Below are 16,694 nucleotides of genomic sequence, written 5' to 3'. Positions count from 1 at the left end.
ATATTTAATTACATTTAATTTCAATTGTGTTTAAATATGTGAGGTGATTTTTTATTTATTGTGCTGTGTTTCTTGTTTTAGAGGGTTTTCTCATTGATAGTAATGGGAGCCCGTACAAACGGAGTTCCCATTATTATCAACGAGAATACTGCATAGTGATTGGTGGTCCAGGCCCACGTGATTCCAATTTAGGCTTGTGTACGTGGAAGATATCGTCCCGTGCGTGGCGCAGCGAATGAAGGCCTTGGACTGGAATTGTAGGTTCTTCCAAGATCACCAGGTATTTTTGTAAATTTCTTTCAGTTCGGAAACGTTCGTCCGAAGGAAGCCTCCGACCGCAATTTTCGGCCCAATGTCTCATCGGAAAGGTGGTTTTGAACTTCAGCAGTTTGTTCCCAACCTTTCTCCATTTCTGAAAGCGCCAACCCAAACTGTGGTCCAAGGGTTCAGTCATGCTACAACTGGCACCTTGCTGCGTAGCAATTTCGTCTCGCACAGATACAGCAGTTGTTGTGTAGACGTGGTCTGAAAACCGGGGACTGGGCCCGATCTAGCATTGGCATGAGGTAGAGCAAGAATCTCTGGAGGGGACAGGCTCACTCCACTTTGTTGTGATCAACCTTCACACCCAATTTATACAACAACAACAACAACTTGCATTTATCTAGCGCCTTTAATGTAGTAAAACGTCCGAAGGCGCTTCACAGGACCGTGATCAGACAGAGTTTGACACCAAGCCACATAAAGAGATATTTAGACAGGTCAAAGAGATAGGTTTTAAGGAGTGTCTTAAAGGAGGAGAATGAGGCAGAGAGGCGGAGAGGTTTCGGGAGGTAATTCCAGAGCTTAGGTCCAAGGCAGCTGAAGCCTCGGCCGTCAATGGTGGAGAGATGAAAATCGGGGGTGCGCAAGAGGTGAGAATTGAAGGAGCGCGGAGATCTCGGGGTGGTGGGGGAGGGTGTTGTGGGGCTGGGGGAGGTTTCAGAGATAGGGAGGGGTGAGGCCATGGAGCGATTTTAACACAAGATGAGAATTTTTAAATCGAGGTGTTGCCGGTCCGGTAGCCAATGCACAGCAGCGAGGACAGGGGTGATGGGTGAACAGGATTTGGTGGGTTTAGAGCATGGGCAACAGAGTTTTAAATGAGCTCAAGTTTACATAGGGTGGTTGATGAGAGGCTGGCCAGGGGAGCATTAGAATAGTCAGATCTAAAGGTAACAAAGGTTGAGAAGCCAGATTGCCTTCACACCAACATTAAATTTGCAATGCACTTGCAGCCTAAAATAAAAATTGCATTTATTTAGAGTCACATCACCACTTTTAAATTTCTCTCAATGTCCCTAAAATACAGTGAAGGACTATAAAAAACCACTGACTGTTGTGTACTAAAGCAGCCCACAGACAGTAATGAGATTAATGAATGGGGGGTTGTTGGTTAGGAGAGGAATGTTCACTAGGACAACTCCCCGCTCTTCTTTGAATAGTGTTGTGGGGTTTTATAACCATCACCTGAACCACTGAGACAGATAAATGGGACACCTAGATTTAAAGTAATTGGCTTACTTTAAAGCGGAGGTGTGGAAAAATGTCTTCACCCAGAGGGTGGAACTCACTGCCTGAAAGAATGGTAGAGGCAGAAACCCTCATCACATTTAAAAGGTACTTGGATGTGCAGTCAAAGTGCTGGAAGGTGCGATTAGGTTGGGTAGCTAGGACACCATGGGCTGAATGGCCTCCTTCTGTGCCGTAATGTTTCTATGATTCTATGACCTATATCTTGCCCGAAGGATGGACTGTTCCACCTAGATTATGTGTTCAAGTCCTTGAGAGGGGTGTTGAAAATTACAATCATCTGACTCAAGTGGGAACGCTACTACCTGAGCCAAAGCAATGAGTACTTAGTTCTACACGCCCCAACAAGCCTTCCAGTACCTATCCCAAACAATGAGACATATGCAAATGTTGTCATAGTTGAGTACAGACTCAAGACTGCCTCATGTGCATTAGAACTGAGAGATGACCATCGGCTCTCAGAGAGCTCTCACTCTAGCCGCTCTCCCATCTTTGAAAAAGTAGATGACATCTAATATACAACCCTGTTTCCCTAGATTCTCTATTACTTATCATTAACACCACCCCGCCACGCCCTCCCCCAATTTTCTCCTGATGATTGACTAGAACCTCTCTCGTTGCCATGCTCCACCTCAGTCAACAAGCTCCCCGCTGGAGTGGAACTGAACTACAGAACCAGTGGGAACCTGTTGAACCTGCACCATCTCCAGGCCAGGTCCAAGACCACCCCAATCTCTGTCATCGAGCTGCAGTACGCGGGCGACACCTGCGTCTGTGTACATAAAGAGGCTGAACTCCAGGACATAGTCCAGTATTTACTGAGGCATACGAAAGCATGGGCCTTACGCTAAACATCTGTAAGACAAAGGTCCTCCACCAGCCTGTCCTCACCGCACAGCACTGCTCCCCCAGTCATCAAGATCCACGCCACGGCCCTGGACACCATGCACCACTTCCCATATCTTGGGAGCCTCCCATCAACAAGAGCAGGCAGCGACGACGAGATCCAACACCGCCTCCATTGCAGCCTTCGGCCGCCTGAGGAAAAGAGTGTTTGAAGAAAAGGCCCTCAAAACTGCCACCAAGCTCATGGTCAACAGGACTGTAGTAATACCCGCCCTCCTGTATGGCTCAGAGACATGGGCCATGTACAGCAGGCACCTAAAGTTGCTGGAGAAATTTCACCAACGATGTCTCCGCAAGATCCTACAAATCCATTGGGAGGGTAGGCGCACCAACATCAGCGTCCTCATCTGGGCTAACATCCCCAGCATTGAAGCACTGACCACACTCGATCAGCTCCGCTGGGCAGGCCACATAGTTCAAATGCCAGACACGAGACTCCCAAAGCAAGTGCTCTACTCGGAGCTCCTTCAGGGCAAACGAGCCAAAGATGGACAGTGGAAACGCTACAAGGACACCCTCAAAGACTCCCTGATAAAGTGCGACATCCCCACTGACATGTGGGAGTCCCTGGCCCAAGACCGCCCTAAGTGGAGGAAGTGCATCCGGGAGGGCCCTGAGAACCGCGACTCTCATCACCGAGAGTATGCAGAAATCAAGCGCAGGCAGCGGAAGGTGCGTGTGGCAAACTAGTCCCACATACCCCTTCCCTCAACGACTATCTGTCCCACCTGTGACAGAGTTTGTGGCTCTCGTATTGAACTCTTCAGCCATCTAAGAATTCACTTGAGGAGTGGAAGCAAGTCTTCCTCGATTCCAAGGGACTGCCTATGATGATGATGATGCTGACCAGAACTGAGAGGTTACACTGATCAGGAAAGATTGAACAGGCTGGGTTTTAAGATTATGAAAAGATTTGATAGGGTAGAAGTAGAGGAGATGTTTCCATTTACGAACGAGACCAGAACTGGAGCCATAAATAAAAAAGTCACTAAAAATCAAAGAGAATTCAGGAGAAACCTCTTTACCCAAAGAGTGGTTAGGTTTCACTAACCTAGTGAAACCTAGGAACATAAGAACGTAAGAACATAACAAATAGGAGCATGAGCAGGCCACCTAGCCCCTTGAACCTTTTCCACCATTTAACAAGATCATGGCTGATCTGATCATGGAATCAGCTCCACTTCCCTGCCCGCGCCCCATAACCCTTTATTCCCTTATTGCTCAAAAATCTGTCCATCTCCATCTTAAATATATTCATTGACCCAGCCTCCACAACTCTCTGGGGCAGAGAATTCCACAGATTTACAATCCTCAAAAAAGAAATTCCTCCTCATCTCAGTTTTAAATGGGCGGCCTCTTATTCTGAAACTATACCCCCAAATTTTAGTTTCCCCGATGAGTGGAAATATCCTCTCTGCATCCACCTGGTCCAGCTACTTCATTATCTTATATGTTTCGATGAGATCACCTCTCATTCTTCTGAACTCCAATGTGTATATGCCAACCTACTCAACTTATCTTCATATGTCAACCCCTCATCTCCGGAATCAAGTGAATCTTTGCTGAACAGCCTCCACACATAGAGTGGTGAACCTGTGGAATTCTCTATCACAGAAAGTTGTTGAGGCCAATTCATTAAATATATTCAAAAAGGAGCTAGATGTAGTCCTTACTACTAGGGGGATCAAGGGGCATGGCGAGAAAGCAGGAATGGGGTACTGAAGTTGCATGTTCAGCCATGAACTCATTGAATGGCGGTGCAGGCTCGAAGGGCCGAATGGCCTACCCCTGCACCTATTTTCTATGTTTCTATGTTTCTATGAAAGTTTATCCTTCCTTAAATATGGAAACCAAAACTGTACACAGTATTCCAGGTGTGGCCTCACCAATACCCTATACAGTTATAGCAGGACTTCTCTGCTTTTATACTCCATCCCCCTTGCAATAAAGGCCAACATTCCATTTGCCTTCCTGATTACTTGCTGTACCTGCATACTAACTTTTTGTGCTTCATGCACAAGGACCCCCAGGTCCCTCTGTATACAGCACTTTGCAATTTTGCTCCATTTAAATTATAATTTGCTTTTCTATTTTTCCTGCCAAAGTGGATAACCTCACATTTTCCCATATTATACTGCATCTGCCAAATTTTTGCCCTCTCACTTAGCCTGTCTATATACATTTGCAGATTTTTTGTGTTCTCCTCACAATTTGCTTTCTCACCCATCTTTGTATCATCAGCAAACTTGGTTACGTTACACTCGGTCCCTTCATCCAAGTCATTAATATAAATTGTAAATAGTTGAGGACTCAGCACCGATCCCTGTGGCTGGTTACTGTTTGCCAACTGGAAAAGGATCCATTTATCCCGACTCTCTGTTTTCTGTTAGTTAGTTAATTGTCTATGCAAGCTAATATTGTACCCCCAACCACGTGAACTGTTATCTTGTGCAGTAACCTTTTATGTGGCAACTTATCGAATGCCTTCTGGAAATCTAAATACACCACATCCACTGGTTCCCCCTTATCCACTCTACTCGTTACATTCTCAAAGAACTCCAGCAAATTTGTCAAACATGATTTCCCTTTCATAAAACTATGCTGTCTCTGCTTGATTGCATTATGCTTTTCCAATGTCCCGCTACTACTTCATTAATAATGGACTCCAGCATTTTCCCAATGACAGATTTTAGGCTAACTGATCTATAGTTTCCTGCATTCTGTCTGCCTCCTTTTTTAAAATAGAGGCGTTACCTTGGCGGTTTTCCAATCTGCTGGGACTGTCCCAGAATCCAGAGAATTTGGTAGATTACAACCAATGCATCCACTATCTCTGCAGCCACTTCTTTTAAGACCCTTGGATGTAAGCCATCAGGTCCAGGGGTTTTGTCTGCCTTTAGTCCCATTATCTTACCAAGTACTGCTCGAATGTGGTACCACAGGGCGTGGTTGAGGTGAATAGCTTAGGTGCATTTAAGAGGAAGCTCAATAAGCACATGCAGGAGAAAGGAATAGGAGGATATGCTGATAGGGCGAAATGAAGAAATGAAGAGGTGTGGGAGAAGGCCTCACTTTCTATGGAGCATAGATGCCGGCTTAGAAACATAGAAACATAGAAAATAAGTGCAGGAGCAGGCCGTTCAGCCCTTCTAGCCTGCACCGCCATTCAATGAGTTCATGACTGAACATGAAACTTCAGTACCCCCTTCCTGCTTTCTCGCCATACCCCTTGATCCCCCGAGTAGTAAGGACTTCATCTAACTCCCTTTTGAATATATTTAGTGAATTGGCCTCAACTACTTTCTGTGGTAGAGAATTCCACAGGTTCACCACTCTCTGGGTGAAGAAGTTTCTCCTCATCTCGGTCCGAAATGGCTTACCCCTTATCCTTAGACTGTGACCCCTGGTTCTGGACTTCCCCAACATTGGGAACATTCTTCCTGCATCTAACCTGTCTAAACCCGTCAGAATTTTAAACGTTTCTATGAGGTCCCCTCTCATTCTTCTGAACTCCAGTGAACACAAGCCCAGTTGATCCAGTCTTTCTTGATAGGTCAGACCCACCATCCCGGGAATCAGTCTGGTGAATCTTCGCTGCACTCCCTCAATAGCAAGAATGTCCTTCCTCAGGTTAGGAGACCAAAACTGTACACAATACTCCAGGTGTGGCCTCACCAAGGCCCTGTACAACTGTAGCAACACCTCCCTGCCCCTGTACTCAAATCCCCTCGCTATGAAGGCCAACATGCCATTTGCTTTCTTAGCCACCTGCTGTATTTGCATGCCAACCTTCAATGACTGATGTATCATGACACCCAGGTCTCGTTGCACCTCCCCTTTTCCTAATCTGTCACCATTCAGATAATAGTCTGTCTCTCTGTTTTTACCACCAAAGCGGATAACCTCACATTTATCCACATTATACTTCATCTGCCATTCATTTGCCCACTCACCTAACCTATCCAAGTCACTCTGCAGCCTCATAACATCCTCCTCGCAGCTCACACTGCCACCCAACTTAGTGTCATCCGCAAATTTGGAGATACTACCTTTAATCCCCTCGTCTAAATCATTAATGTACAATGTAAACATCTGGGGCCCCAGCACAGAACCTTGCGGTACCCCACTAGTCACTGCCTGCCATTCTGAAAAGTACCCATTTACTCCTTCTCTTTGCTTCCTGTCTGACAACCAGTTCTCAATCCACGTCAGCACACTACCCCCAATCCCATGTGTTTTAACTTTGCACATTAATCTCTTGTGTGGGACCTTTTCGAAAGCCTTCTGAAAGTCCAAATATACCACATCAACTGGTTCTCCTTTGTCCACTTTACTGGAAACATCCTCAAAAAATTCCAGAAGATTTGTCAAGCATGATTTCCCTTTCACAAATCCATGCTGATTTGGACCTATCATGTCACCATTTTCCAAATGCACTGCTATGATATCCTTAATAATTGATTCCATCATTTTACCCACTACTGAGGTCAGGCTGACCGGTCTATAATTCCCTGTTTTCTCTCTCCCTCCTTTTTTAAAAAGTGGGGTTACATTGGCTACCCTCCACTCGATAGGAACTGATCCAGAGTCATTGGAATGTTGGAAAATGACTGTCAATGCATCCGCTATTCCAAGGCCACCTCCTTAAGTACTCTGGGATGCAGTCCATCAGGCCCTGGGAATTTATCGGCCTTCAATCCCATCAATTTCCCCAACACAATTTCCCGACTAATAAAGATTTCCCTCAGTTCCTCCTCCTTACTAGACCCTCTGACCCCTTTTATATCTGGAAGGTTGTTTGTGTCCTCCTTAGTGAATACCGAACCAAAGTACTTGTTCAATTGGTCTGCCATTTCTTTGTTCCCCGTTATGACTTCCCCTGATTCTGACTGCAGGGGACCTACGTTTGTCTTTACTAACCTTTTTCTCTTTACATACCTATAGAAACTTTTGCAATCCGCCTTAATGTTCCCTGCAAGCTTCTTCTCGTACTCCATTTTCCCTGCCCTAATCAAACCCTTTGTCCTCCTCTGCTGAGTTCTAAATTTCTCCCAGTCCCCGGGTTCACTGCTATTTCTGGCCAATTTGTATGCCACTTCCTTGGCTTTAATACTATCCCTGATTTCCCTAGATAGCCACGGTTGAGCCACCTTCCCTTTTTTATTTTTACGCCAGACAGGAATGTACAATTGTTGTAATTCATCCATGCGGTCTCTAAATGTCTGCCATTGCCCAGCCACAGTCAACCCCTTAAGTATCATTCGCCAATCTATCCTAGCCAATTCACGCCTCATACCTTCAAAGTTACCCTTCTTTAAGTTCTGGACCATGGTCTCTGAATTAACTGTTTCATTCTCCATCCTAATGCAGAATTCCACCATATTATGGTCACTCTTCCCCAAGGGGCCTCGCACAATGAGATTGCTAATTAATCCTCTCTCATTACACAACACCCAGTCTAAGATGGCCTCCCCCCTAGTTGGTTCCTCGACATATTGATCTAGAAAACCATCCCTTATGCACTCCAGGAAATCCTCCTCCACCGTATTGCTTCCAGTTTGGCTAGCCCAATCTATGTGCATATTAAAGTCACCCATTATAACTGCTGCACCTTTATTGCATGCACCCCTAATTTCCTGTTTGATGCCCTCCCCAACATCACTACTACTGTTTGGAGGTCTGTACATAACTCCCACTAACGTGTTTTGCCCTTTGGTGTTCTGCAGCTCTACCCATATAGATTCCACATCATCCAAGCTAATGTCCTTCCTAACTATTGCATTAATCTCCTCCTAAACCTACCCCACCTCCTTTTCCTTTTATTCTATCCTTCCTGAATGTTGAATACCCCTGGATGTTGAGTTCCCAGCCCTGATACTCCTGGAGCCACGTCTCCGTAATCCCAATCACATCATATTTGTTAACATCTATTTGCACAGTTAATTCATCCACCTTATTGCGGATACTCCTTGCATTAAGACACAAAGCCTTCAGGCTTGTTTTTTTAACACCCTTTGTCCTTTTAGAATTTTGCTGTACAGTGGCCCTTTTTGTTCTTTGCCTTGGGTTTCTCTGCCCTCCACTTTTCCTCATCTCCTTTCTGTCTTTTGCTTTTGCCTCCTTTTTGTCTCCCTCTGTCTCCCTGCATTGGTTCCCATCCCCCTGCCATATTAGTTTAACTCCTCCCCAACAGCACTAGCAAACACTCCCCCTAGGACATTGGTTCCGGTCCTGCCCAGGTGCAGACCGTCTGGTTTGTACTGGTCCCACCTCCCCCAGAACCGGTTCCAATGCCCCAGGAATTTGAATCCCTCCCTGCTGCACCACTGCTCAAGCCACATATTCATCTGCTTTATCCTGCTTGGACAAGTAGGGTTGAATTACCTGTTTCTGTGCTGTAGTCGATGTAAACTGAAGTCACTCAATGAAAGGAATTTTGTTCTAACAGTTTAATAGGATAATTACTGAACTGGACTTGCCCTCGTGTTATCAAACAGTCCTCGCCCTTATAAATGGTGCCAAGAAGAAACTAGTATTTTGTTCTCCTGATGCACTGTTGCAGTGATCCATGCAAATTCATGTGTGGATTCATTGACTAATCAATCATGGTTGCAGAGCTTTTAGTTAACTCACTTACCCTAGTATAAACTGAGTCGTAAGGAAATTCAGAAACTAGAAATTCTAAGAGCATCGAAGTCATGCTATCGGTGCCTGGGACAACACATTGCTCAAAGTTGTCCATACGTGAAGGCAGAGTGTTTCTTCTGCAGGAAGACTGGGCATCTTGCGAAGGCATGCCGACTGAAGGGTAAACCAGCTAACGAACTATGAGTTCAGCATTCAAAGCTATGAGTAGAAATCCCAAGAGACTAAATAGCATGGAAGAACAACAACAGGATGAGGAGATATTAGAGTTACACATCATCAGGAGCACGAGGTTAATGGACAGCGATTCGGAATGCATCAAAATCCACATAGACGTTGCGGGATTCAAGATACCAATGGAAAATGACATGGGTGCAACCGTGAGTGTACTCCCAGAGTCACTATATCGCGATAAATTGCGTGATTTCCAACTGGAGAAATCCAATATAGAGCTGCAAGGCTAATCCGGAGAGAAAATTCCTGTGGTAAGTCGTATCACCGTACCGGTGAAATATAAAGATCAATTTCAGAACTTGCCTCTAATAATAATGAAAGGAGACAAGCCTGCATTACTGGGAAGAAATTGGTTGAGCTCACTGAAGCTGGATTGGAGTAAGATTTTCTGATTGGAAGCAAGATTTTCATCAACGGATGAGGTTATCAAGAAGTATCCGAAGGTGTTCTGTGAATCGAGCAGTCCGATCCAAGGCGAGTGTCAGGGTACAGAAGGACGCTAGATCAGTTCACTACAAGCCACGTTCCGTACCATATGCACTCAAGGAGAAAGTTGAGCAAGAACTCAAAAGACTAGAGACTGAGAACATTATTTGTAAGATAGATCGATGTAATTGGGCTACACCCATTGTTGTTGTACCCAAGTCCGATGGTAAAGTAAGATTGTGTGGTGATTATAAAGTAACCGTAAATCAGGTTCAAGAGGGTAATGTCCCCAATACATTGCCGAATATAGAAGATTTGTTCACAACACTGACAGGTGGTCATATCTCCTCAAAACTGGATCTTACGAATGCCTACTTACAGCTTGAACTAGATGAGGAGTCCAAGTCATGTTTGACTATAAATACTCATCTAGGCCTATATCAATTTAATAGGCTACCGTTTGGAGTGTCTTCCACCCCTGCCATAGTCCAAGGGGTGATGAACCAGATTTTGCAAGGTATTGAAGGGGTAGTATGTTATTTGGATGACATACTAATTTCAGCACCAAATAGGCAAATTCATAATAACATATTGAATGAAGTCCTCAAATGGCTAAAGAAGCACAGAGTACGAGTGTCTGCTCATAAGTGTGAGTTATTTAAAAACTCAGTGGAGTACTTAGGGTACAGAGAAGACAAAGATGGTTTACATCTAACCATGGAAAAATTGGATGCGATCAGAAATGCACCCACTCCCAGGAATGTCACTGAACTTCGTTCATTCTTGGGTCTTTTGAACTATTATAGGAAGTTCCTACCAAATTTGGCTACAGTATTACATCCACTGAATGAACTTTTGAAAAAACAAGTCCATTGGAAGTGGTCAAAAGAATGCGATACAGCATTCAAGGAGCGTAAAAGCAAATTGGTAGAGAGCACCATGTTAGTTTATTATGACATATCTAAGGAGATTAAGCTAGCATGTGATGCCTCTCTGTATGGAGTTGGGGCAGTAATCTCTCATGTATTAAGTAGTGGGGAGGAGAGACCAATTGCTTTTGCTTCACACACTCTCAGTGCCAGTGAGTGTAATTATGCGCAAATTGAAAGGGAAGCTTTGGCATTAATTTTTGAGGTCAAGAAGTTTCACAAATACTTGTATGGTCATAATTTTACCATCGTTACAGACCATAAGCGTCTAAAAGCAATCCTCGATCCAAAGTCCCCAGTTCCAACATTAGCTGCAGCCCGAATGCAGAGATGGACTTTGATTTTGTCAGCATATACATATGATATTGAATACAGACAATCAGCTGATCACAGTAATGCTGATCCAATGTCTAGATTGCCTTCCCCATCACAAGTTACACCCGATAGGGAAGAAGTGTTTTATTTTTCATACATTGATGAACTGCCAGTCACAGCTGAAGAGATTGGTAGAGCAACCAAACGTGACCCAGTGATGTCAAAGGTGAATGATTATATTGCAAATCGATCAAACCAGGTAACAGACAAAGATACACATCCATTCTTCATTCGTAGGAATGAATTATCAGTCAATAAAGATTGTATCATGTGGGGTGCAAGACTGGTTATAGCAAATAAATTCAGGTCCAAATTATTAGGAGACCTCCATGACCAGCACCTGGGAATGTGCTTGACCAAGAGTTTTGCACGCAGTTATTTATGGTGGCCAGGTCTTGATAAAGATATAGAGTACATCGTGAGTCAGTGAACGACATGTCAATCGATAAGCAAGCAACCACCACCAGTACCATTACAGCCATGGAAATGGCCTCCCAGGGTGTGGCAAAGGCTACATATTGATTTTGCTGAGTTAGAAGGACAACAATGGTTCATTGTGATTGATAGCCATTCGAAGTGGGTTGAGGTGTTTCCAATGTGGAAAATAACAACAAGTAAAACATTGGACATTTAACGAAAATTATTTTCTTCATTTGGCCTCCTTGAAGAAATTGTTTCGGCTAATGGACCACAATTTCGTTCAGAAGAATTTGCACAATTCACAAACAAAAATGGTGTGAAACATACCAAGGTTCCACCATACCATCCTGCTTCGAATGGTGCAGCAGAGCGCACTGTACAAATTGTAAAACGTGCCCTCATAAAACAAATGTTAGATCCAAATCCAAGGAAACTACAGTTATCATTGGATCACAAATTGGCTAATTTTTTGATTACATATCGAAATACTCCTCATACAACTACTGGTAGAACACCAGCAGAGTTGTTTCTCAAACGACAGCCATGAATCAGATTCTCGTTGTTAAAGCCAAATTTGGCACAGTCCGTAGAAGAGACACAATTAAGACAGAAAGAGAATCATGATAAAGGTAGAGTAAAAGAGAGAAGTGTGAAATTAAACCAGTAGGTGAGAGTGAAGAACCATTACCATAAATGGTTAAAGTGGTTACCAGGAAGAGTGGTGAAGATAGGTGGTCCTCACACATATTTGGTAAAGATGTTTGATAATGGACAGGTTAGGTTTGTTCATATTGATCATATTTTACCTACAGACATGGAAGGAGTTGAAGGTGGGAATGATTCAATTATTTCTGACTCATCAGATAGTTTTGATATACCAGTAGCAAATCCTAAATCCAATGTACTGGAAACAAATCCAGGAGAGAATCAGAATGAAAGTCTGAGTCCGAGTCAGGAAAACAAAGAGCCTGAAGTTAGAGTGAGTTCAAATGAAAATCAAGGAAATTCCGTGGAGGAAAATGTTCCTCAGGATGAGCCTCTAATGAGTGTGAAATTGGCATCAGGTTTGGAAGGTTCTGTTCAAGAGCGAAGATATCCTCTTTGAAACAGAAAACAAATGGTAAAGTTAAATTTGTAAATATGGAAAAAAAAAGTTTATATTCTGTGTTATGTATAAACATGAAAGTTATGTATGATGTTTGTTATGATGGCTTCTTCATTAATGAGGGAGAAGTGTATTGTCTGTAAGCTTGTAATGTTTGTAGCTCCACACTGTGGATGTGGACGTATTGTGTACTGCAAGTGCAGGGTTAATAATAAACAGAACTAGGCAGATTTGCGGAGATTTCCGAGAGAGAGCTGCCTGCCATGTTAGGAAGCTGTGTGTGCTGTGCTCTGTGAAGATATCACAAGGCTCAGAGACAAGAGTGCTAGCCTCCGAGCCACGGCCGGCACGGCACTCAGACGAGCAGCTTGGACTGTGGACCTTGAACCGGGCGCATGAAGTAGAGTATCAGCCCATTACCACACACAGCAACAGGCTTTGCTCCCTTTGATCGTGCGTTGCCAAGAATAAAAAGACAATGTGGTGAAACAAAACTCTCAGGCAGAGGTCTTTGAGTTTTATGTTTTTGCAGACGGTATAGGCAGGCACAAGAGAGCCTTCAGGACCGCATGTAGAAAAATAGAAAATAGGAGCAGTAGTGGCCATTCAGCCCTTCGAGTCTGCACCGCCATTCAATATGATCATGGCTGATCCTCTATTTCAACACCATATTCCCGCTTTCTCCCCATACCCCTTGATGCCTTTTGTTTCTAGAAATCTATCTATCTCCCTCTTAAATATATTCAGTGACTTGACCTCCACAGTCTTCTGTGGCAGGTTCACCACCCTCTGAGTGAAAACATTTCTCCTCATCTCGGTCCTAAATTTCCTACTCCGTATCCTGAGACTGTGGCCCCTTGTTCTAGACTTCCCAACCAGGGGAAACATCCTCCCCGCATCCAGTCTATCCAACCTAGTCAGAATTTTATATGTTTCAATGAGATCCCCTCTCATTCTTCTAAACTCTAGTGAATACAGGCCTAGTCGACCCAATCTCTCCTCATACGACAGTCCTGCCATCCCAGGAATCAGTCTGGTGAACCTTCGCTGCACTCTCTATATGGCAAGTATATCCTTTCTTTGGTAAAGAGACCCCAAAATTGCACACAATATTCCAGGTGCGGTCTCACCAAGGCCTTCTATAACTGTAGTAAGACATCCTTGCTCCTGTACTCAAATCCTTTTGCAATGAAGGCCAACATACCATTTGCCTTCCTAACTGCTTGCTGCACCTGCATGTTTGCTTTTAATGACTGGTGTACAAGGACGTTTGGGCCAAGGGCCCAGGGGCAGCATGGGCCAGCCCGCACTGCGATATGTGTGCGCACTAGGTCCGTGCAGCAGAGCAGGTTGCCAGTCGTCTTGATAAATCCTTGCCACTGGACCAAGACCTAGTTCTGTCAAGCCCGTGTGGTGGCTGGTGTGCAATGGCCACCACACATTAAAAAAATCCACGCACAGGCATCTTTCACCCTTGAGGATATAGTTCCGGTTCTTCTTTCGAAACACCTGTGAATTCATCCGTTTTTTTGGCATGGAAGCAAGTCATCCTCGATTCGAGGGACCACGTATGATGATGATGACAAGGACGTTAAATGCACCGGGGTCATTCCCACTTTCACCCACTGGGTGGAAATCTAGTAGAATAGGTCACCTCCCATTGTACGAGCCACCTGACCATCATCCCATTGATCCGCACCATTAGATTACTGACCAGGCAGTGAAGGTGAAAATTACTGCCGTGCTCCTATCAATTTGCCAATATCCCCATTTGATTTAAAACCTCCAGGTTCATAAAAATTCAACCAGAACAACCCAGCCAGTCAGAAATGGAAGGGCGAATAGGGTTGAGTAGCCAGGGCTTTGAGGCACAGATTTGAAAGCTGCATGTGGCCCAATGGCTAAAGTTCAGAATGCTCAATTCTGCTGCTCTGGTTCAGCCTCAAAATTGCCGAGATGTCCTGTCCCAGGATCTTTAAGAACATAAGAAGTAGGAGCAGCCCATTTGGCCCTTGAGCCTGCTCCATCATTCAATAAGATCATGACAGATCTGATCTTGGACTTAGCTTCACTTCCCTGCCCGCTTCCCATAACCCTTCACTCCTTTTATTGCTCAAAAATCTATCTCCTCCTCATCTCAGTTCTAAATGGGTGATCCCTTATTCTGAAACCAAGGCCCCTAGTTCTACATATCCCTACGAGGGGAAACATCCTCTCTGCATCTACCTTGTCGAGTCCCCTCAGAATCTTATACGTTTCAATGGCCTGGGAGTACCCCTGGTGCAGGTCCATCAATTTTTAATTAATTCATTCACAGGATATGGGTATCTCTGGCAATCATTGCCCTGGAGAAGGTGGTGGTGAGCCGCCTTCTTAAACCGCTGCAGTCTGTGTGGTGAAGGTGCTCCCACAGTGCTGTTAGGGAGGGAGTTCCAGGATGTTGACCCAGTGAAGATGAAGGAACGGCTGGTGTATTTCCAAGTCAGGATGGTGTGTGACCTGGAGGGGCACTTGGAGATGGTGGTGTTCCCATGTGCCTGTTGTCCTTGGCCTTCTAGGTGGTAGAGGTCGTGGGTATGGGAGGTGCTGCCGAAGAAGCCTTGGATAGTTGTTCCAGCGCATCCGGTGTACACTGCAGTCACAGGCTGCCGGTGGGGGAGGGAGTGGGGCTTTCTGGTGTTGGATGGGCTGTATATCAAGCGGGCTGCTTTGTCCTGGATGGTGCCAAGCTTCTGGAGTGTTGTTGCAACGGCACTCATCCAGGCAAGTGGAGAGTATTCTGTCACTGGCAGCAGGGGAAGGAAAGCCAGGGTCAAACTGTGCAGATTTCATCAATCACGATCAAGGCTGCTGATGGAAATCAGCAACCAGAAGTGCCCAGTTGGACTGAAATATCATCGAGAGGTGTTGTTGGTGGGATTGGGCATGGGAGAAGAAAGATAGATAACTTGCCATACAGTTCCTTGCCATATCCTCAGGACCCTTGCACATCGGGGTCTGGGAGCACCTACAGCAGCCTGGTTCCTAGATAGGCCTGTGCTGGGGCAAGGAATGAGGGTTGTCTTGGCAACCCTGCAGGAATGTCCTGGAGCCTCCAGGAATTAAAGATTAAACTCCGGGAGACAGCAGCGAAAGAAAGATCATAGCGACATTGAAAGTTGCGGGGCATTTTTGTTTACTAGTTCGTAATATATCAGACATGGGACAAAAGGCTGTTTGACTGACAGTCAAGAATCATCCAATCGGGTAACTGAGAGTCTCTTCACCTTCCAATTGGCCGTGGGAGGATGGGGCATGACGACGATGGACATGCCAGGCGACCAATGATGGGAGTGTGGGGGCAGGGTGGGTGGCGGCAGGTGGTCATGTGACGACACCTTCAGGAATATGTCCAACCAGAGTTGGTAACCCTCGAGGGGAGAGGGGAGGGAAGGAACGGGCTGCAGGAATACACCCCCCCACCACCCACCCAAACCCCCCAGCTCATTTGAATGAATCTGACTGGCCTGTGCCTCCTGCAGGGATGACAAGCGCTGGATGCTGAACCTTCTCTCCCAGAACGTCGGTGCTGTGTTTGGTGCTGAATTAACATACAGGGGAGATTACTGCCATCCCAGATTTGACCCTTTGTATCTTGTAGTTGTTGCGAGGGTGGTATAGAGTTGAGTGATGTTGAGGGAGCATCTAAGTGCTCTCATGTCTTCCTGTGGCAATGGTGTTTGTGGGGCTGCTCAGACAAGCACAGAAAGACTGAGATGACCCCAATGTACCTTGAGCCCTAAACCAAGGTAATACACGCAGTTATATGATCACTTTAGATGTGAACCTAAAGCACTTTCATAAAAATGCAAGAAATAGGGGCAGGAGTAGACCATTTGGCCCCTCGAGCCTGCTCCGCCATTCAATAAGATCATGAGTGATCTTCGACCTGAACTCCACTTTCCTGCAGTTGCTCCACATCCCTTGATTCCCCCTAGAGTCCAAAGATTTATCGACCTCGATCTTGAATATATTCAAAGGTTGGGCTTCTACAGCCCTCTGGGGTAGAGAATTTCAAAGATTCGCCGCCCTCTTAGTGAAGA

General features: G+C 45.1%; 1 protein-coding gene across 3 annotated transcripts in view; it reads right to left on the bottom strand.

Moving 5' to 3' along the window:
• p2ry1 (purinergic receptor P2Y1) overlaps window positions 1–16,694 on the bottom strand; it is a 34,159-nt gene that overhangs the window by 2,847 nt on the left and 14,618 nt on the right. The window lies entirely within an intron of this gene.

Source organism: Pristiophorus japonicus, chromosome 6 (assembly GCF_044704955.1).
Source record: "Pristiophorus japonicus isolate sPriJap1 chromosome 6, sPriJap1.hap1, whole genome shotgun sequence".
NCBI classification, from domain to species: domain Eukaryota; kingdom Metazoa; phylum Chordata; class Chondrichthyes; family Pristiophoridae; genus Pristiophorus; species Pristiophorus japonicus.
Note: the sequence above shows the minus strand (reverse complement) of the source record. Positions and strands in the feature narration are given on the sequence as shown.